Genomic DNA, 23,423 nt, shown 5'->3' with positions numbered 1-23,423 from the left:
AGAATGATGTGAACCTGGGAGGCAGAGCTTTCAGTGAGCCGAGATTGGGCCACTGCATTCCAGCCTGGGGGGGACAGAGTGAGACTCCATCTCAAAAAAAAAAAAAAAAAAAAAAAAGATACATCATGAGGCCATTAAAAGTGAGGTGTATAAGAGAGAAGTTCATCCTTCTATTAAGGCAGATGTCTTCACCTAGGGGCAATTTTGCTCCCCAGGAGATATTTGGCAATATAGAGAGACATTTTTGGTTGTCACAGCTGGGAAGAGTGCCAGGTATGCTGCTAGGCATCCCACAGTGCATAGGAACACCCCCACAGCAAAGAATTACCCAACCCCAAATGAATCTTCCTCTCAGTGTGGGAACATGAGATCCTGCTGTATCTACAAAGAGACTATTCTCACCTTAAAAATGTTTTGGGGATGTCTTCAGTACCAATTCTCACTCCTCCCTGAAGCTTCTAGAGCTCCATGGGGACTTCAGGTGGTTAATGCAGATTCAAATGATTGATTAAGAAACACAGAGAGAGTCTTCCAAACCATTTATCTTGCCCTTGTCCTTAATCTTGATTTGCCCTGTAGGTTACTCTTATCATAAAGACAGTATGAATGACTGTCTCAGTGCCTTTCCTCATTAATGCTGCTAGAAATTGATGAGTAGCTCTCTGGAACTGTGGATTTTTTGGCAAGAATTATAGCTCTTATTTATTTTGGAGGACCCGTGCAGCTTTCTAAGCAAATATATGTAGAAAATTCCCCCCAAAATAAACACTATAAGTAATTGCCTGACAGATGAAGTTGACATTTTGGCTTTGTGATTTGCTATGATATGTAAAAATCTAACTTTCTCCGTGGAATGATGCCACTGCAAAATTGTGAGTAAATTAGAATCAGTGGTTTACTTAGAATGTGAGTTATAACTTCTGTTATGATGTATCAACATTTATTTACAGTTTCTTAAATCGACCTAAATCCACTTGGCAAAATGTTAACTAGATGAATAAATATGGCAGAGGTGTGATAGAGACTTCAGTTTTTCCTTTCTGGGCTTATGCATCAAAAATCTCTTTGAGAATGTACTTGATTGAAGTTTTGAGATCTTTTGTACACTTTTGAATTGACAAAAAATAAGTTCATCAGGTTTGTAATAAATTCAAAATTTATCTAAATCAAAGGTTCTTAGTGCTTTACCACCTGATCTGTGAGACAAGAAGCTGACAACAGCCTGGAGGAGTGCTTCTTTTAATAATCCATGTCTACATCTTGATATTCTCAATCACCATGTAAAGAATTAGAATGTCATGGCAAACAGTCAAAGCATTGGAAAAATCTACCTCTTAGAGATACATTTGCAATGAAAAAAAAGCGGGGGTTCAAACTAGATCTAACAACATCTCCAAATAAATAGTTAACAAAAAGTTGCTCATTAATTGTCACCATAAAACAGAAAACAAGCACCTTTGCATGTTTTGGTAGTGTGCCTTAAGCTCTTGTTAACATTTTTAAATTAATTTGAAACCTCTAATAGAAGCTAATTTTTTTTTAATCCACTTTGAGCTTTTTAAAAATGATAATTTTAAAGGCCAAGTATCTTGGAATAATATGCAGTCATTTCTATGGGTTGATTTACAAATGGGATAAGTTATCTTATGTATCAACATTTCTTTCCTTTAAATTTATTTTAAGGGCCATGTGTGAATAAATATATGGGGATGCTCATCACAGTACTATATATTATAAACAAAAGATTAGAAATAATTAAATGTTCAAAATTATGGAACTAAATAAATTTTAGTATACTATATAATAGAATATCATGTAACCATTAAAAATGGTGACGTAAAACAGGACTGACAGAACAATGATGGACTAGTAAGTGAAAACAACGTGTTACCAACAGTACGCATAATATTATATAATTTTTGATGTATATGTGTGTGATGGTCAGCCTCTAAGTTGGCCTCCTGTGACCCTTGCTTCCTTTTCTCCCAACTACCCACGTCCCCCCGCCCCCTGCCATTGGATAGTTTGACCAGTATAACCAACAGCATGTGCAGAAATGATGGGGTGTGACTTCTGAGGCAAAGTATGCATAACATTTTGGCCTCTGAATTGCTATCTTGAATCACTCTTTCTGGGGAAAGCCAGCTGCCATGTAAACATGACTCAAGCAACTATGTGGAAAGGTCCATGTGTCAAGGAACTGAGGCCTCCTGCCAACAACCAGCACCAAGCTAGAGTGCACCATGTTGGAAGCAAATCCTCTAGCCCCAGTGAAGCCTTCCGATGACATCTTGACTGTAACTGCATGAGAAGCCCTGAGTAAGAACCACCCAGGTAAGCCACTCCCAAATTCCTGACACACAGAAGCTGTGTGAAATAATAAATATTTATTGTTTGAGCCACTAAGTTTTGGTGTAATTTGTTACATGGCAATAGATAAATATTGTACTTTTGAAAAAACATGGAAAATCATATCTCAAAATATTAGCAATCAATGTATGGAAGTGGTACAGTGAGATTATAGATTTTATACTTTCCTATACTGTCTTTATGTTTTTAATAAACATATATACTGTTTATAGGGGGAAATACTTCATTTTGAAAAATATTCTTTCTTTTGGGGAAAGAGGTGAAACTGGTCTAGAACTTTATATCCTGGTCAAAGGTTCCAAATACTATGGGTGAGCAGTAGTGAGATTAGGGAAAGTGGCTATAATTGCCACCTTCTGGCAAATGTGCCAGAGGATGAAGGGCAGGAAGACAGTTTTGTGTCACTGAAATTGAAAAAGCAAGTCTAACAAAGGTTTTCCACCATCTTCCCAGCAAGTATAGTGACTGGCTAGTTAAGACAGCTAAAAAACAGCAGATCTATGGAAACAATAAAATGCTTGCATAGATACACGCACATTTTATATGTCGTGAATGAGTTGGAGTCTTTCTCTTGGATTAAGAGAGAGTAAAGTTGATCTGCCATGCAGGTAAACAGGGAGCCAACATAGTGGTAGTAGGATGCTAGAATTGATTCTCCCACTGTCTGTCATACTGTCTGAAATTCCACCATTAAGATTTCAGTCCTTTGAGCCTTGGGTAGTTTCGTAATCACCTAAAAGAGTTCTTCTTGCCCACTGCACAGATAAAGCCAATTCACTGAGATAGCAGTGTTGCAGTAGAGAAACAGTTTAATAGTCACCAGACCAGCCAAGTGGAAGAATGGGAGATGTTGCTCAAATCCACCTCCTCAAAAGCTTGTAGGCTAGGGTTTAAAGGATAATTTGGCAGGCAGGAGGCTAAGAAATGGGTGCTGGTGATTGGTTGGGGATGAAATCATAGGAGGGTCCAAACTGTCTTCACATGCTCAGTCAGTTTCTGGGTGGGAGTCAGTTCCTTGGTATGAGCCACGGGTCTGGGTGGAGTCAGTTGGTAGGCAGAATGCAAAGGTCCAAAAATATCTTGCATCCAATCTTAGGTTTTGGCAATAATGATGTTATCTGTAAGAGCAATTAGGAAAGTTACAAATCTTATGACCTCCAGAACAATGGATAGTTATCATTCAACTACACCTACATTTTAACAAAATTCAGTCCCCTCCCATAATCCTAACCTCATGAACTTTCACTGGTCTTACAAAGGCAGTCTTAGTCCCTGAGCAAGGAGGGGGTTAGTTCCGGGAAGGGACTGTTGCTATTTTGTTTTAAAGTAAACAAAGGCAGTTAGCTTGTGAGACAGAATTAGAACCCAGTCTTCTGCTATGAAGGTTGATTTTATGTGTCAACTTGACTCAAGCAAGATGGAATCAGGTTAGGTTTCTCTCACTGTTACAATTTGTGCAAAAGCAGTTTCAGTTTTTGGTCCTTAAGGTCACGTCACCTGTCTAATGCCAAATGCTTCTATCTGAGGTGCATATTATGGAGGACTCTGACAGCTATTGGAGAGTAAGATACTTCAGGAGTGAGATCAGGGGAGGCACTCAAGGAGAGGTGAGGATAAATGAAGGAGAGAGAAAATAGACAGGGGATTGGAATGCTCCCATGATAAATTGTCAGTTGAGCTTCACTTGTTTTGTTGTTGAGAGAACTTTTTCTTTAGAGATTAAATATTTCAAATTTTTCTATTGCAAACCAAAAATAGCCACATATGACTTAACAGTATCTCCAGATCAATAAAGCAATAAAGAAATTTCCAAGTAATCATGTAAATAATAGAATGTCACTTTGTTTTTATAAAGGTATTTAAGCTTGATCTCCAATAACTTTATAAAACTCCAAGAAATCACCCTAGTTTCTGTGACCCTGCCTCTGTCAGGAGCAGGATTTATCCTTATATTTCTGTGTGGCTACACTGTACCCCTGAGAGTCCAGTGCTCCCCACACCCAGGGAACAGGTGTCTCTTCAGATGCATTAATGCCATCCCAAATTATAGGGCACACACCAGTTTCTGGTGTTTAAATTGACCTGTCACATTCATTTGTCTGGTGGTTTCATTTCTCAATGGAACTCCTTCCCTCTAACCAGGATCCTTATAGGCCTTTCTCATTTGTCCTCTTTCCACTTTCCCCTGCACCACCTTCCTCCTCACTGCTAATCCTCACTAAATTTACTTAGCCCTTTGAGCCAGTGTCATAATACTTACAGCCATTAAGTGTTAGTGGCAAAGAAAGAATTGTAACCCAGTCTCCTGCAGTCAAGGTTAACTTTATGTGTTAATGGATGCTAGATAGTTGGTAACATTATTTCTGGATGTGTCTGTGCGGGTGTTTCTGGACGAGATCAGCACTTGAATCAGTGGACTGTGTAAAGAAGATCACCCTCACCAGTGTGGGTAGGCACCATCCAATCTGTTGAGGGCCCAGATGGAACAAAAAGGCTGAGGGAAGGTGAATTCCCTTTCTCTCTTCTAGAGCTAGAGCATCCCTCTTCTCCTGCCCTCCAGGGCTCAAGGTTCTCAGGCCTTCAGACTCCAGAAATTAGACTGGCAGCCCCCCAAATTGTGAGGCCTTAGAACTCAGACTGAATTGCCTCACTACCTTCCCTGGTTCTCCAGCTTGCAGATAGCATGTTGTGGGACTTCTCAGCCTTCATCATCACATGGGCTAATTCCCGTAATAAATCTCTCTCTCTCTCTATCTCTCTATCTCTCTATCTATCTATCTATCTATCTATCTATCTATCTATCTATCTATCTATCTATCTATGTCTATACATCTATTCATCCTTCTTATTAATTTTGCTTCTCTCGTGATCCCTGATTTCCTGCCTCTCTCAGCCCAGGGCTTTTTTCTCTTAATCTGTCTGGAATTCTTATGCTCTGCCTGAGTTTATAAAAGCTAGATCAAAGAGTTATACTCTTTTAACTGTGTTTTATCATATGCTCAGGCCTCCTGCAAGCCACTTACCATCAATTTATTCTCCATCTTGCTGCAAGTCTGGCTGTATCAATACCCTGCTGGATGCTGCTTCGTGGATTCCTTGCCCGTAGGTTGAAGTCCTAGGTCAACAGCAAGTTATAAAAGGCTTTCCACATCCTAGCCCCAGCCCAATTGTATTGGTTACTTACTGCTGTGTTAACAAACTACCTTAAAAATCATAGCTAAAACCAACAACCATTAATTATTATAGCTCAAGTGTCCCTATGTCAGCTGGAGGCTCTAATCTGGGCTTGGCTGGACCATCGTAGCGGGGGCAACTCTGCTTCACATGTTTCACATCCTTCTCCTGGAAGTTGTGGGCTAGCCCAGGCATGTCCTTTACCTGGCAATGGAAGAAACACAAGTGGGGAAAAGGGAAGTATACAAGTCCTCTGGAGATCTAGGTTTGGATCTGGCATATTATCACTTCTGCCTTATTCTGTTGGTCAAAGCAAGTCCCATAGCCAAGCCAGAGCCAGAGAAGGAGGGCTTAGTCAAATTCCATGGCAAAGGATATACATTCAGAGAAGGATAAGGAATTGAAGCCATAAATGCAATTTACCATATCAGCTCTGCAATCTTGTCTCCTGACATTTCCTACCTGGAAGATTATACGACATAGGCTCCTACTATATTCATTTGCTTTTAGCCCCACAAATTACACTCTTATCATACTTTTCTCATCTGCATGCTTTTGTCCAGTGTTTTTCCTCCAATTTGACAGCTCTTTACACTTCTGTGTACACCCCACCCCAGACAATTAATACCTTCTTATTTATTTATTTATTTATTTATTTATTTATTTTTGAGACAGAGTCTTGCTCTGTTGCCCAGGCTGGAGTGCAATGGCACGATCTTGGCTCACTGCAAACTCCGTCTCCTGGATTCAAGCAATTCTCCTGCCTCAGCCTCCCGAGTAGCTGGGATTACAGGCGCCCACCACCATGCCCAGCTAATTTTTGCATTTTCAGTAGAGACGGGGTTTCACCATGTTGACCAGGCTGGTCTCGAACTCCTGACCTCAGGTGATCTGCCCGCCTCAGCCTCCCAACATGCTGGGATTACAGGCATAAGCCACTGTGCCCGGCCTACCTTTTTATTTTTTAAGACTGAAGTCAGAGTCATCTCCAGAAAAACCTCTGTGGAGTGCTAAAGCCAGTTTATATGTGCTTGGAAGAGCAAAGGGTTAGCATCTCTCCTCAACTCCTTGTTCAGTGATGACATGTTAGCACATTGGAATCAGCACCCACGGGAATATTTACACCACAGAAATTGGCAACTACAAATCAGAGCTTTTTCTCTCTTTCTGCAGGTTGTGCTCTTAAAGATTTAGCAGCAGAACGCTGAAGCCTCTCTTCACACACTCACCTCTTCAGTCTGTCTATTATTCTAAATACGAAGATCCCTTCTGTCATCCTAAATTTCTTCATGTCTTTCCCAACTAGATGGTAAGTTCCAGCAGTCAAATAATGTGTCTTATTGGTCTCAGGATCCCCAGCACTGAGCACATCAACACTCAGTGGGCATGCAATAAATCTGCATAAAATGAAAGATGTAAACGACCAGCTGTTGTTTGGGTTGACAAGATGGCCATGAGATATGAGGGTGTCACAAAAAGGTTTGCCTAGAAAAAAAAAAAGGAAACATATCTTTTTCCTCCAGCCTACCACTGCTTGTTGCATCAAATCTCTGGCAAGTCCCGGAGGGTAATATTCATCCTCTTGAAAGGGGACTGGTGAGTCCTTTAATATCTATTGCTACATTGGTGTGGAATCATTTCTTTAAAGATTCAGAAAGTGTAACAGAGGTTTTCTTTGGAGCATGGTTTAGGAGGTGCATTTTGAGGGAGCAGAGGCAGTGGTGTAGTCTGTTGCAACCAGCCTTCCCATACAGAGGGGACTGAGAGTGTAAAATTGGAATTGAAGGCTTCCACTGAAGTGACACAAAAATGATGGACACATCAGAAACGCTGCACTTAATATGGTGAGTCATGGGCACTTCTGCTTTGGACTAGATTGAACGAGGGACATTGAGTTAAAGGCACTTAACGTGGGAGGATGCATTCATAGGTAACCTTTTGCAAGTGCCTTGACCTATTTTTCCTTTTTAAGCTGCACACAGCCTAATTCTAATTTTGAAGAAGAGTTTCTAAAATTTCTACAGTGTAAGATTAATTCTCATTGTCTGTGGCATTTTTATGACAGCTTTGACTTTTAAAGTGAAACCAAATTTCATTTGGAAAATGAGCCAACCAAGCATGTCTCCGTTAACAAATTGACACTTGGTGCTGTTGTTCTGTCACTCCCACTTCTAAGGTAAATGCACATCAGTAATTTGACGTGTGCAAGGGCCTGGTGTCCAGAGCTAGCATGGGGTGAAGTGGGGGGACTGTGGGGATGGCGGTGTCTAGCGGAGGAAAAGCAGATTGTTTCGAAGATTACACGACATAAGTGAATCAGGAGACTGATGTCTAAATACAGGCTGGTAAGTTTGGGGGACAGTGGAGATGTGCTAGTCACTAGGAGTGGAAGGAACTGTGAGCATTGGCTACTTTTAGTGACTGAGCTTGTTAGAGAGGAGTCTTCCACTTTAGGAATTGCAGTTAGAGGCTGAGAAGTCCAGAGTCAGCCTCTGAGTGTCACTGCCCCTAACCTGCTTATGGGGTTTGCCAGCAGTCTCTGGCTGTAATATATGGGATTGGTGATTGCACTGCCGAACTCTGGCAAAACACTCTTAGATCTTGTCATTTGCTTAGGAAAAGAGTCTGATTTTTTGTTTGTTTGTTTGTTTGTTTTTTGCAAAAATAGTTGATAATGTGCATGTTTCCTCTCAATCATAGCTGGTTTTTCTGTGTTTCTGTTTTAAAGTTGGGGTAGAATGAAGGTGGAAAATAGAAATTTGTTGCGTGAGGAAATGAGTGGGACCTTAAATAAAGGCATGCATTCCTCCATCCAACAGGGCATTTTTTTTTTAAAGGTTAAGCACCTTGGTAACTAAACCCCTTAAAATAGCTATAAAGGTTATATATTGACTGAATTACTTTAAAGGCTTGGGTTTATTTCTGTGGACCTGCATTGATAAGAATTAGAGTATAGAAGTGAGGCTGATGTTTTGGAGTAATATACATCATAATTATAAGTAAATATGCAAAGGCTTAACAACAAGAACAACGACAAAAGACTCAGCAAATAGAAAGATGTTGGATTAATGGGAATAAATTGAACACATATATATAACTGTGTATCCTCCAAAAATAGTTATTAAATATATGTTTAATTTATGATATTAAATACATATTTAAGAAGAATAAACCAGCCTGGCCAACATGGCGAAACCCCGTCTCTACTAAAAACACAAAAATTAGCCAGGTGTGGTGGCACACGCCTGTGATGTCAGCTACTCGGGAGGCTGAGGCAGGAGAATCACCTGAACCCGGGGGGTGGAGGTTGTGGTGAGCCAAGATTGCACCACTGCATTCCAGCCTGGATGACAGAGCGAGACCTTGTTTGAAAGAAAAAAAAAAAAGAGAAGAAGAAGAAGAAACCACAAGGACAATGCATATAGGAAAGGAGATGATTGTAGCAAAGTTTTGAAGGCTTAAAAGCAGAAGGGCAGCGGTAAATATATTGGATATCTTTCGTACATCATTTCAAATTTTCCCAGCCTTGGTCAGGACAAGACAGCTGAATGATACCCATCTGAGGCACTGTGAATGCACTGCAGAGGCTCTCCAATACCTGGGGACAGAAAAGAAAGGCAGAAAGGAGTCTTCTGAGAAGCAAAAGGCTGGAAGTTGAACTGGAGAGCAGAGAGAGTTGTCCAGCAACCCAAAAGGTTGGCAGCCTGGCTTAAAGCAGATACAAATCTCCCATAGCTAAAACATGAGGGCTGGGCAATAAAGCACAAAGAGGTCTTTAGAGTCTCTCCAGTGCTCATATCCCAAGCCCAGTTTGAGGGAAAGTCCTAATCCCTTCCTCAAAATATTTGCAGCCAGGGTGAGTGAATCTAGCTAAAGCTGCAACCAAGTCCAACTACAGATTAAATTGACTCAGCCTGCCACACTCATGGACCGACCCAAAAGAGGTGTGCCCTTTTCTCGAGGTAAATATTAGCACTTAAAATTTTCTTTTTTTTCTTTCACAGAGATTGGGTCTCACTATGTTGCCCAGGCTGGTCTTGAACTCCTGGGCTCAAATGGTCCTCCCACCTCAGCCTCCCAAAGTGTTAGGATTATAGGTGCAAGCTACCACACCTGGCTGATGTTAGCACTTTTTAAGCTACTGTTCTTTAATATACAATTACTAGCATAAAATTAAAGAGATATGTGAAGAAGTAAGAAGGTATGACTTATGTTAAAAGAGGTCAGTAGAAGCCAACCCAGAGATGATTTTAATGTTGGAATTATCAGACATGGACTTTAAAATAAGTAGAAAAAAATATGTTAAAGTGTCTAGTGAAAAACATGTGTGGATAGATAGGGAATGTAAGCAGACAGCCAAAAACTATTAAAAAGAACCAAATGAAAATCTTACAAATAAAAAAATTGATATTGGAAACAAAGAATTTATTTAATGTGTTTAACAGCAAACTGGACATGGCAAAGGAAAAGTGGGTCAATAGAAGCGCAATACCAGTAGAAGTGCAAAACATACTGAATGTTGCCAAGAGAAATAAAAAAGACCTAAATAATAAAGATGTATATATACACACACACCCACACCTTGTTAATGCTTTGCACAACTCAGTACTGTTTAGATGCTCATTCACCCTAACCTAATCTATAGATTGATGGTAGATTCAGCACAAATCCAACAAATCCTCTAAGTCTCACTTCTTGTCCCAGCCATAACTGTAGAGGCCAGTTTTCAGCATGCTTCAAACACCTTCATAGAAATCTAAACTGACAATGCCTCTCTTAGGCTTCTTTGATGTCAAGTGGCGGGATGCCTGGAGGAACCTGGTTGACAACTCACATACAAGTGCCCCAAAGCTGTGGCCAACAATATAATGCATTCTTCTATCTTTCTCCTTTCTTGACTCACCCCCATTCCTAAGTTTCAGGATCATACCCACACATAAACATTTTGCGCATCAGCCTTTGTCTCACGATCTGCTTTCGAGGAATCCAGACAAGACAATAACTGATTCAGCAGACTTGAAAAAGTTGAATCTTATGCCAGCAGTGGAAAAATCCAGGAAGAAACTTGTAGCATGGAAATGTCAAAGGGCTCAGAAGTTAATGACATTGGATACTTCTGGAAGTGGGGTGAAGAAAGGATAAAAACAGAAAGACTTAAAAAAAAGCAGTTAGATTTTGAATCTCCTTACCAATTCCATTTATTAGAATGATAGCCTTAGTATCACCTAAGCAGAATTTTTGAGGTTTGTTCTCTCTAGTAAGAGGACTGAGGGCTATGAGACATTAGGACAATTGAGGATAGAGATTTAGTGAAAATGTACATGCTGAATTTTTAAACTTCTCCTCTCCCTCTTCAACCCTTTCACTTATTTTGTTTCTAGAATGCTGGCAGTCAGCTTTAGATCCTCTAGACAGGAGATTAGAAGACTCTACACTAAGAAATCCAACTAACCAGCATGCACAACTGATTTCCCCAAACATGAAGTCCTGCAGCCCAGGTCTTAACCTGAATCAGGATGAGGGGATGGTAGGTCAAGGTGGGTCTGTTGAAAGTGCCCCTGCTTGCCACATACCTGCACATCCCACCCCCTCAGCTCTCCCTTGCCCTTCACTCATGGAAGTCTTCAGGCAAGTTTTTCACTTATAAGGGATGGCCTATCTTCTACCAAGACTCTGTGGATGTGGTTGGAAGTCCAGAGATAGTTGTTCTTTTACATGGCTTTCCAACATCCAGCTATGATTGGTACAAGATTTGGGAAAGTCTGACCTTGAGATTTCATTGAGTGATTGTCCTTGATTTCTTAGGCTTTGGCTTCAGTAACAAACTGAGACCATATCACTATTCCATATTTGAGCAGGCCAGCATCCTGGAAGCCCTTTTGTGGCATCTGTCTGTCAACTGGAGATATCTTTCCTGAGACTCACTGTCTACTCCTTCTCCAAAAGCTACTCAAACATGGAGGTGTGCTGTCACCCATCCTCACGCGGCTGATGAACTTCTTTGTATTCTCTCGAGGTCTCACGCCAGTCTTTGGGCCATATACTCAGCCCTTTGAAAATAAGCTGTGGGACATGTGGAAAGGGGTCGGCAATAATGACAGGAATTCATCTCTGACAGTCTCTTAGAGTACATCAATCAGAGGAAGCAGTTTAGAAAGCACTAGGTGGGAGCTCTTGCCTCTGAAACTATCTCCATTCATTGTATCTATGGGCCATTGGATCCTGTAAATCCCTATCCGGAGTTTTTGGAGCTGTACAGGAAAATGCTGCTGCAGTCCACAGTGTCGATTCTGGATGACCGTATTAGCCACTATCCACAGCTAGAGGATCCCATGGGCTTCTCTAATGTATATATGGGCATCACCAACTCCTTCTGAGCTGGAAAGAGTAGCTTCCCTCTATTATTTCCCCTACTCGCTTATATGTTGTGTATTCCACTTAGGAAGAAATGCCCAAAAGACATCCTAGCCATCAAACACTATTCTCTCACAAAGTCCACTTTACTCAAATTGGTGAACAGTATGTAGGAAGAAGCCAGCAGGAGCTCTGACTAAGGCTGAGATAATAGTCTGCCTCCCATTTCTTTGACATCTGATCAAATGTACAGACTTGCCTTTGTTTTTGTGTTATTAGGAAATTCTGGTGAGCACTGCTACTCACTGATGCAGAAAGACGTTCTTTTGCCTAGAAGGCTTTTTAACACTTTGGACTTGTCTGAAGTATTTAGAAGTGCTAATTTCTGGTCCAGCCCCAATAGGAATTCTACAATGAGAATGAGAAGTGGGTTTCTTTACCCCTCCTTGAATGGCTTTTTAAAAGTTCTTTAAGCAACACAGAGCTCAGTCTCCTTTGTTATACCTTTGGATATAGTTTCATCAGCTGTTTTTAATTATAAACATTTTGTTAAAAGACATATTGGTTTAAATAATGTAGTGTTCTAAGTATGATTTAGGACCATGATTTACCTACACATTACATATATTTTATAAGGATGCTAAACCAACATATCCTTACTCTGTCAGAGTAGTGAACTTAATTAAACATGCTTCATTTCTGAATGAATTGAACTAAATCAAAACTATTTACAGAATTTCCTAAAATTACAGGACATTAAGGACCAATAACACCTGTGCCAGAGATTTACTATTACTAGCTGGGAAGACCAATTCTAGCAGCAAATAACAATCTGAGACTCGTCATACCTCAGTGCTTAGAAGCATGTCTCTCTTGAGCTACCATAGAAGGGAAGAGACTGTTCTGTAGTCCAAATCACCACGCAGAATGTACATTGATTCCTTTATGATGACTGCTTAACTTCCCATTGCCTGTGCCAGAGAGGCTTTCTTATGTAGCTCATTTATTCCTGTACTTTACAGACAGGAAAGTTCCAGAAACATTAAGAACAAATTCTGAAAGATCTATAAGCAGATGGTGCTGAATACTTTTTTTTAAAGCCACATTTTACTGTCTTAGTGAAAGCAGGATTATTAAGTGATTATTTAAAATTCTTTTTTTTTTTTTTTTTGAGAGGGAGTCTCGCTCTGTCACCCAGGCTGGAGTGCAGTGGTGCGATCTCGGCTCACTGCAAGCTCCGCCTCCCAGGTTCACGCCATTCTCCTGTCTCAGCCTCCCGAGTAGCTAGGACTACAGGCGCCCACCATCACGCCCGGCTAATTTTTTAATGTATTTTTAGTAGAGACGGGGTTTCACCCTGTTGGCCGGGATGGTCTCGATCTCCTGACCTTGTGATCCGCCCTCCTTGGCCTCCCAAAGTGCTGGGATTACAGGCGTGAGTCACCGTGCCCAGCCCTAAAATTCATATTTTTAAAATAGCAACTTCAAGTATAACAACTTTGAAACTGGAATAAGTGTTTATTTTCTATCAATAAAAATGAATTGTGACAAAAAAAAAATCCAACTAATCTAAGAGGAAAAAGTCCTAAAGATACTGGCATTGGGCCTGGTGCAGTAGCTCATGCCTGTAACTCCAGCACTTTGGGAAGCTGAGGTGGGCAGATCACTTGAGGCCAGGAGTTCAAGACCAGCCTGGACAACATCGCAAAACCCTGTCTCTACTAAAAATACAAAAATTAGCCAGGCGTGGTAGCACACGCCTATAATCCTAGCTACTTGGGAGGCTAAGGCAGGAGAATCGCTTGAACCCAGGAGACAGAGGTTGCAGTGAGCTGAGATCATGCCACTGCACTCCAGCCTCAGTGAGTAGAGCAAGACTCTGTCTCAAAAAAAAAAAAAAAAAAAGATACTGGCATCAAGGTTGTCCCACATGAATGACTCAGTCAGAATACCACAGTCAGCAGGTCTCACCCATTTGGACAAATTTTCCAATCAGTTTTTTTTTTTAATCCCATTTTTAAATATGAATAAACAGCTATGAACTAGTAAACACCTAAGGAAGCCTATAACATGAATGACTGAAATCAAAACAACTAACAGAAAACAAGAAAACTTGGAAGAAGTAGAGACAAAGCAGGAAGATGAAACTTCAGACTTCAGAAAGAAAAAAGAAACTATTATTAACAGCCTCTGAAATATAAAAGGATTCATGAAATAAGAAGAGGTTTTGTGAAAAAAAAAAGAAAGAACAAGGAACACTTGTTTTGGTTGTTTGTGCTGCTATAATAGAATAATGAGACTGAGTAATTTACTAAAGAATGGAAATAAATTCTCTCATAGTTCTGGCGGCTGGGAAGTACAAGCTCAAGGTGCTAACAGGTTTGGTGTCTTGGGAGGGCCTGGTCTCCAATTCCAAGATGGTGCCTTGGAGTCTTCATCCTCCAGAGGGAAAGAATGCCATTTCTCAAATAGCAGAAGAGCAGAAGAAAGGTGACTCACTCTCAGAAGCTCTTTTTACTCTTTTTGTAGAGTAATTAATCCATTCATGAGTGCTCTACCCATTTGGCCCCATCTCCCAACACTGTTACATTAAGAATTAATTTTCAACATGAGTTTTGGAGGCGACAAAAACATTCCAACCATGACATACCTTTTGAAACTTAAAAGTATAGTATATAAATAAAATTCAATAGAAAGCTCATAAGATAAAGTTGAGAAAATCTTTCTTAAAATAAAGCAAAAAAAACCTTTAAAAATGAAGATCAAATAAATGAGAGAAAATACAAGATAATTACGTTACTTCCCCCTTATTAGATCCTACATTTGAATAATATGAATTCCAGAAAACAATGGAGGACAATGCGTCATATCATTGTGAAATTTCAGATCATAGGATAAAGAAAAAAAATCTATAAGCTTTCAGAGAGAAAAAGAGAGAGAAAAATAAAACAAGCCACATATGAAGAATCAAGGATCAGATTTCACACCACCACCAGATGCTAGAAAACAATCGAGCAATATCTTTTAAAATCCTGAGCAAATATATTTTCCCATTAGATTTCTATGCCCAACTAAACTATCAATAAAGAAAGGCTGTAGACCAAAGAAAATATGGGCTTTCAGGAGCTCACAAAAATTACATCTCATGTACCTTTTCCCAGGAAGCTAGCTAGTAGGTAATGTGCTGCACAAGAATAAAAGCATAAAGACACTGGATCCAAGAAGAAAGAAGTCAAAGAAATTCTCAAAACTTTGGTGAAATGAATTCCCAGGAATAGAGTGTGAAACAGGCCTATAGTGGGGCAGGTCAGAAGATGCCAGGAGAGATTAATCCAAGTAAAGAAAACGATAGAACACGCTGGTGTGTCTGAATACAGAGAGGAAAGATTTGAGGTTATTAGGGGAAAATAGAGGCTGAATTAGTAACAAATAGAAAACTAAACAACAAAAAAAAAGCATTACTTTAGGAAGAACAAAATTGTGCAAGAAAGGAAAAGTAAAGATATTATACTATATATCGTTCATATCTATAGGTTCAATGCTATGAATAACGTTGAAATTGTCATACTAATGGAAACACAGTATTAACCTAAACAGAAGTGTGATATAATTATATTGAAGGGATCATGAGACAGTTTGTGTGAATGTGGGTGGTAGTAATGGTGGTGTGGTGGTCTGTGATAAAGGAATGGGAGATCATGAATAAGAGCTAAATCCTTATTTTCCCTATATGATACCTAAAATTGAAAATTCAAAAGGTAGGAAACACAAGGCTGTTATTTCTATATGTGGAGGTAAATAACAAATAAACAGCTAAAATAATTGAAACTGGTTGCTATTGAAAAAGAGAATAGGTGGTGGTCGAGGGTTGGATAGTAGGATAATCTTTTTGGAATAAGTCTTATAGAATTGTTTGATTCTATAAATTATGTGAAAATCTAATTTTGAAGAAAATAAAAACAAAACTTGAAAATTATTACAGAATTACGGTATACTTATTTTTAAAAAGCAAATGGGTAAATATGGAGTGAGGTTAAATTGGCAGGACAGGACTTGTCCTTTTCACACAGGAAATCGCAGACTCAGATGGAACACTGTGAAGAAGAAATCTTGGAGCCTTTGAGGTGGTGGGGGGAGGTAGCCCTATATGTGGCGTAGTGTTCGTACCTACAGACTCCCACTGTCCAATTTAAATCTAATTCAGGTCACACACATAATTTAGTTTTTGGAAGCAGCATTAAAGTAAGTAAAAAGGAAATAAGAAACTTAATTTTAATATTGTATTTGATTTAACCCAATATATCCTAACTATGATCATCTCAACATCTGATAAGCACATGTACCCTAGAACTTAAAGTATAAAATATATATATATATAAAATAAAAATGATTAACAAGATATTTTACATTATTTTCTTCATAGTAAGTCTTGGAACTCCACTGTGTTTTATACTTAGATACATCTCAATTCAATTGTTAAAGTTTCATCAGAAATACCTGAACGATACTTAGATTTTATAAAATTTACAATTGAAAAAGTGGATTCACATATTCAAGTTGTTCCAAATGTACTTAAAAATTTTCCAATAACTGAATCTTGTACCAAAACATTTTTCCCTTAGTGTTTGCATTTTTATTTCTAAAACCGGTTCATGTGTTTGCTTCAAATAATTAATTTGACTCTGAAGCAAAACCATATCAATTTTAAAACTACATCTGTCCAAGTTAAATAAATTAATTCTTATATCAACTCGTAATATTAACATTGATTTCAAAAGAGTATTGCATAAGTTGAAAAGCAATTCTAAATTTATCAATATAAACATAGTGATGTTCACGTTTTTCTTGTAATTTTTGCTGCCAATTTACCTAACAGTTGATTACAATTAAAATATGCATCTCAATTCATGCTTTTAAAAAATGTGTAAAAACATCACTAATTTGCTTTATGAAGAATTTATATTTCAATATAAATTCTTTTTGCTTTCTGTAGAACTTACGTTTAGATCATTTGTGTGCAGTCTGATATAGTTGAGAAACCATAAATCATGCTGCCATTTTTTTTTTACTTTAATTATTCTTTTAGTTTCAAGACAGTCTTAAACTGGGGTTACTAGTATTGTAAATCTTTATAAAACTCTTCCACAACTCTTAAGCAGTCAACATTAGTAAAGAGTACACAATCATTAAATATATCATTTTCTATTTCTTTCAATAGTTCCATATACTCGTGGTTTACAACATGTACATACTGAATGATTTTTAACAGCTGTGTCCGTGATACTTTTCATTAAAAAAAATTTAGCACAAATATTTTCAGTGTGTGTCACACAATGGAGTGAAGCAATAAGGGAAAAATCTGTCTCTTGTTTTAAAATTCTGATAAATCTAGATTTTTGACCTAACATAGCAGGGCCATCATCTGTCTTGTTGATAAAACTGGATTTTTTTTCTTATCTAGTTGAAACTCTTCTTTGACATATCTAAAATATTCAAAGCTATCTACACATTGAGTTGATTTTTTTCTTTAGGTCGGAGACACCATTTCTAAGTAAATTTGGAAGTGTTTTTAAACAAAAATGTAACCAAATGTGTCCCGTATTAACTGGGCACAGTCTCTTATTCTATATGGCTTATCTAAAGCTTTAAAAAAAAGGACCTTCTCATTTTTCACATTTTGAGTCAGTTGATCATTGACACTGTTAGTCTTTCATTCTACAGTCACTTGTTTGATGGCTTAATTGAAATTTTGCTTTTGTAAAATATCTTTTAGTCTTTTCCTCCTAATTTTCTAAAAAAATTTCCACAACCGAAATGATTTCTTTTACCATCTCTCCATCTACACATGTGGGTTCGGGTTTGGTTTAGTTTGGATTTTTGTGAAAGAATTCAAGCCATTGTATACCTGACCAGCGTTACAAGATCAGATCTTGTCAAGAATTGCTTAAGACATTTTTGTTGGACATTTAATACTGATTGCAGGTGACTAATTTCTTCAATTCTTATTTAGTTATTGAGAGAAACCTCTTATCAAATTCAATGTGTGTTTGCTTTAAATAGCTTTTAATATTGTCCGCGTTATTATCCTTTTTTTTTTTTTTTTTTTTTTCTTAACAGCTTTTTTGTTTGACTCTGTGGCAGCCAACTGCAATTGCCATATGTTGTGAGATTTGGAACACTTTCTTCCAGTCTCTTTTATTCTTTACTGTTCGGGTCTTGGGACTAGCTTCTGCATCTCCACTCAATTCCATATCCGTAGTACGCCTTCATTTTAAATTTGAAAATTTGCCCATACTTATTTTTTCTAACTAGAAGCATAATTTAATTATATTATAATTAAACTAAGTATTTCGATTTAATTACCAATTACAGTTTACATAGGGATTGCTATAACTGGAGCTGTCTGCATGAAATATCCAAATAAATGCATTATACTGTTATATTAGTGCATAGAAGAAAATCATTTGAATGGAGTCAATCTGTCCACTGATTCGATCAGTGATGTGTTTGTGAATAATATTAGAAAAAATACTAGTGTCCCATACATGCACTACAGCATCATAACGATGCCTTATGCAATGCAATGGGTAAGGTGAAATGCTGTCTTATCAAAATAAGATAAAATGGTATTGAAGAGGGAAAAAAATTTTACAATTCTTCAGTGTTTAAATTTAATTAAAATTAAATACAATTAAAATGGTAATTCCTCAGCCGCGGTAGTCTCATTCAAGTGCTCCATAGCCACATGTGTCTAGTGGCCACTTTATTGGACACCACAACTTGGACTGTAGGAGAGTGAGAACCGATTGTTAGAGTGCCAGGCATTTTGTTAGATAGTTGGATCTCAAAGAAAGGATCTCAATTATTCCCCAGAACAGTCCTGTCTATTGTTACCCACCTTGTACATGAAAAATCGAGACTCAGTGAGATTTAGTGACTTGTCCAAGGCCATGCAGTTAATCAGTGAAGGGGCTGGAATGCAGCTGTAGTCTGAACCCAAAGCCCATGCTGTGTGTGCTGTGATGGTGTGGGGCCCCTTGCTTTGGTGTAATCATAGACATAACTGAACCGGAAAACAGGATGCTTTTCCCTTATCTCCCTCACGCCTGGATCACTTTTGAAATTCATAAGTCTCTAGTTTTAACAATCTTGTATGAGTGAAAGTTGGAACAATCAACAAATATATATTGTCTCCTATGGGTCAGGCACTACTCTAGTGAACGAGAAACAAGAGCCTCTGCCTTCACGCGGTTTACAATCTTACGCAAAAGGAACAGAAAGTGACAATAAAAACACTGTCGGTGAGATACTTCTCTCAAAACTAAACACTGTGAGCTTGCTTACAGTGATGCTTTTTAAGGTGACAGTGCTTTTTGTGATTTTAGGATGGGATAAAGTCATCTCTGCATACAGTAATTCTGCCAAGGGTGGTTGTGCAAATAGATCCTTAGTAGGAAGTTTTGCTATTGAACATGAAGTTATCACCTCCAATTTTGGGTAATTATTTTCATTCCTGTCCATTTGTCCATTATTATCCTTGGGAGGCTAACATGTTCTAGTCTCTAAGGAGAAATGGGCAACAGGGCAAAGGGACAAATGGTAAAACTAGAAGGGCAATGTCAGGCTGGGCACGGTGGCTCACACCTGTCATCCCAGCATTTTGGGAGGCCAAGGTGGGCAGATCGCCTGAGGTCAGGAGTTTGAGACCAGCCTGGCCAACATGGCGAAGCCCCATCTCTACTAAAAATACAAAAATTAGCCAGGCATGGTGGTAGGCGCCTGTAATTCCAGCTACTTAGGAGGCTGAGGCAGGAGAATCACTTGAACCTAGGAGGTGGAGGTTGCAATTGCGTTCCGGCCTGGGCGACAAGAGTGAAACTCTGTCTCAAAAAACAACAACAACAACAAAAAAAAACAAGAAGGGCAATGTCTCCCCAGATGAAGAATGTCAGATGGATTAGGAGACTTATTGTCTCCTAATAAGGGAAAAACATTCAGATCACCCCAAACTAAGGTACTGATGTGATCAGTAAAACTATCATCGGTGAAAGCAATGTATTGGACCTATGGTTTCTTTTCAGGCTACTGCAAAAGCTACAGGAAGTTTCCTTTGGGTGATGCAACCAGCTCTATAAAACTCTACCACCTGTGGTTTAGGATGCAGCTGAGGAGCACCGGGGGCTGGATCTTCAAGGGTAGAGATTTATGCATACGAAAGGTTGTTTTTTTTTTTTTTTTTTTTTCCCCCCTGAGTAAGGCCTCAGGGGAGATAATGCTTGCAGAATATTTTAGAGTTCAACCAGATCGTCATACAAATGGGGAAACCTACAGTTCAGAGAGTTTACATGATTAATCTAAAGCCACACAGCATATTCATTCAGTGAGACTAGGACGTCTACATTTTCTTTCCAGCTAATGAGTTGTGGGTGAGGAGAGGAGGTGGGAGGGAGAATCGGAAGAAGCTAGAGACTACGTGGAAAGCTCAGTAAGGCTAGGGTTTAAAGTCTGCTCCTGTATTTTCTACTCTGATGTTAGGCATGTTTCTTCATTCTGCTGAGCTTCAGAATCTCAGCTGTGAAATGGGGATGACACAAACTTCCTAAGGTTTTGGTAAAGACTTGATGAAATGACGGACTTATGTGCAAACGCCTTGACCTCTTCAAGATGAGAACTTTCCTTTACTCACTATCTGCAAAGTAGCACTTCCTTTTGTTGGGCTTCAAACCATCTATTTCAAACTTCGAGCTCCCCAGGCTCCAGTATTAATTGTTCTGGATGGGTAAATCAAATTCTGCTGCCCTCCAGCTGCTGGCCCCAACCTCCCTAGTGACTCTTTATGTACCAAGATGTCCCCAGTTCCCCCCAGCATCCAGTGTCTGTGATCATACCCTGTACCCATCTCTCCTTTGTCACCTCTCAGAATCTTGCCCATCCTAGCTGGAGCTCCGCCTAACAATTAGAAGCCTTTACAAGTATTTGGAGAGTGTCACAGGCTTTAAAGTGCTTTCACAGACATTCTCCCCTTTGATCCTCACAACAGCTCTGTGGGGGAGTCAGGGCAGCTGGTGTCATCCAAATTTTACCACTAAGGAACCTGCAGCCATAGGGGCTAAATGGTTTGCCCAAGGCCACAAGCTAGAGAACCACAGGCTTTGAGGTCAGAAAGTCCTAGGTTCAAATCTCAGCTTTGCTACTTGCTAGCATTGCGGCCTCGGGTAAGTTTTAGAGCTTACCCGAGCCTCAGTTCCTCCATCTATAAAATGGGGATATTTGTTGTGTATCTGCAAGGTTGCATATTCTGAATGCTCAGTACTTTGTAGACAGCAAGTATTCAGCAACCCAGACCAGAATCCAGTGCATCTGGCCATTTCTCTACACTATTCCTCAGCACCACTCCAACTATTACATTAATAAGGAAGGGCTTTCATCTCTCAAATTCGGGAGCATTCGTTGTCTTTATCAGGAGTCTTCGATTTCGTGCCTCAGGAACTAACTCTGGCTGACAAACAGCAAATAGGATTTTTCCGAGACACTGTTAAGATCACAAAAGAGAAGGGCTGAAAACCACTTTTTGGGAAGGAACCGTGGCAGCCCCAGGAATCCCAGCAGCTCCTTGGCGGCGGCCACTGGGTGACAGTGCCAACTGCCTCCCCCCACCTTGTCTGTCTCCACTCAAGATCCAAATTTACAAAAGATCTGATTGACCTAACCTGGGTCAGGTGCCCAACATGTGGGCAGATGGATGGGGGTGATTGGCAGCCCACTGGAACGATATGGAATGGAGGAAAGGCAGTTCTATAAAGTAGAAATGCTCTTCAGTAAATGGAGTTCATTACTTAGTGCTCATGTAACTCTGTGTGGCTCTTTGTATTTGCTTGTGCTTCTGTCTTAGCATCCTGGGAGGTCAAGGTGAGAGTGAGGGAAGGACACCTCTGTGTGTGTGGTTTTTTGTTTTTTTGTTTTTTTGTTTTTTTGAGACGGAGTCTGGCTCTGTCGCCCCGGCTGGAATGCAGTGGCGCCATCTCGGCTCACTGCAAGCTCCGCCTCCCAGGTTCACACCATTCTCCTGCCTCAGCCTCCCGAGTACCTGGGACTACAGGCGCCCGCCACCACGCCTGGCTAATTTTTTGTATTTTTAGTAGAGACAGGGTTTCACCATGTTAGTCAGGATGGTCTCGATCTCCTGACCTCATGATCCACCTGCCTCGGCCTCCCAAAGTGCTGGGATTACAGGCATGAGCAACTGCGCCCGGCCAGACACCTCTGTCTTATACTTCAATTTAATATGGAAGCCCAGAGACGAACCCACTGCCTTGCCCATAATTGGTGCTCAATAAATATCAGATGATTTTATTACAGCCTTCAGTCTTTCCAGTACAAATTAAGTTAGATCTTTCCTGACTTATCCCAGCTTCTACACCTCAGCACTCTTACCTACATGCAGCCACCAATAAAGCAATCAATCAATCAACAATTCACCTAATTAGCTTGCTCACATGAACCAATAAGTTCCTCAGGCCTAGCTGCTTCCCACCACAACCACTGTGTAGGGTGCCAGGTGTCTTGCCAAAGGACTTGATTAATAAGTCGTTATAATTGAAGCTGAATACAATTAATTGCATAATTTTGAACTCTTCAAGTTTAATTCCATGAAAATTACATCACAGAATTGGGGCATGATAAAGTATTTCTAACCAAAGGAATAGAGGGAACTTGAATAACCACTGGTTCATATTTGCGACATGTTATGCACATGCCAGGCATGGACGCTTTCCATTGTTGTCAACAAAAGCTCATGCAGCTCAAATACTTAAATGAATTCTCAAACATGTGGTTCACAATTGAAAAAAACCTGGACATTATCCTAGTCAGTCCCAACATTTTGATAATGATGTCCTCCTTAAATCTGTCCTGGTTTTGTTTTTTGTCTGCAAGCACAGATCACAGATCTGCTCCTATCTTGGGGTTTGTTTGGGTTGGTTTGATGTGTTCGTATTTTCTCTCTCTTTGCAGTTCCCTTAAATGTGTTCTTTCAAATGGTTACTAACTTGCTGGAGGACAGGGTAGAAAATAGCTGATGAATAAAAATAGTGCTGTCTGCCTTTGACAAAACTTTTACCCAATTGAGCCAGCAAGATTTTCATGAAGAAAATCTGAGAAATTAATTAATTAACTGTAACTGAATTTCACCTCTTTAACCTTAACTCGTGAGCAAACCTGAGCTAAATAAACATCTGACCATTCAATCTCTTTCACTTAAGGTTAACTTGAGTTTATTATTCAGGCTACTGCCCTTGTGCATTAGGCAACGCATAAATTACGCATACTAATTACCCTGGATGGGGCACCACTTTAATGAATTCTTTTAATTAAACTGCGACACAGTGGTTTTGCACAGGATGGTCTATATTTCATCCTTAAACTATGTTAACCTTCATCTTTGTCTGGGCGGCTCAAACATCCAACCGGAGAAGGTCTGAGTTTAATTCATCTAAGTATATACATTCCACAACCCCCACTCCTTG

At 39.5% G+C, this 23,423-nt stretch overlaps 1 pseudogene; it reads left to right on the top strand.

The window, feature by feature from the left end:
- The first annotated feature begins 11,060 nt into the window (after positions 1-11,060).
- On the top strand, positions 11,061-11,921 carry LOC104002379 (mesoderm-specific transcript homolog protein-like; annotated as a pseudogene).
- The last annotated feature ends 11,502 nt before the right edge of the window (positions 11,922-23,423 follow it).

This window comes from Pan troglodytes, chromosome 16 (assembly GCF_028858775.2).
Source record: "Pan troglodytes isolate AG18354 chromosome 16, NHGRI_mPanTro3-v2.0_pri, whole genome shotgun sequence".
NCBI classification, from domain to species: Eukaryota; Metazoa; Chordata; class Mammalia; order Primates; family Hominidae; genus Pan; species Pan troglodytes.
Note: the sequence above shows the minus strand (reverse complement) of the source record. Positions and strands in the feature narration are given on the sequence as shown.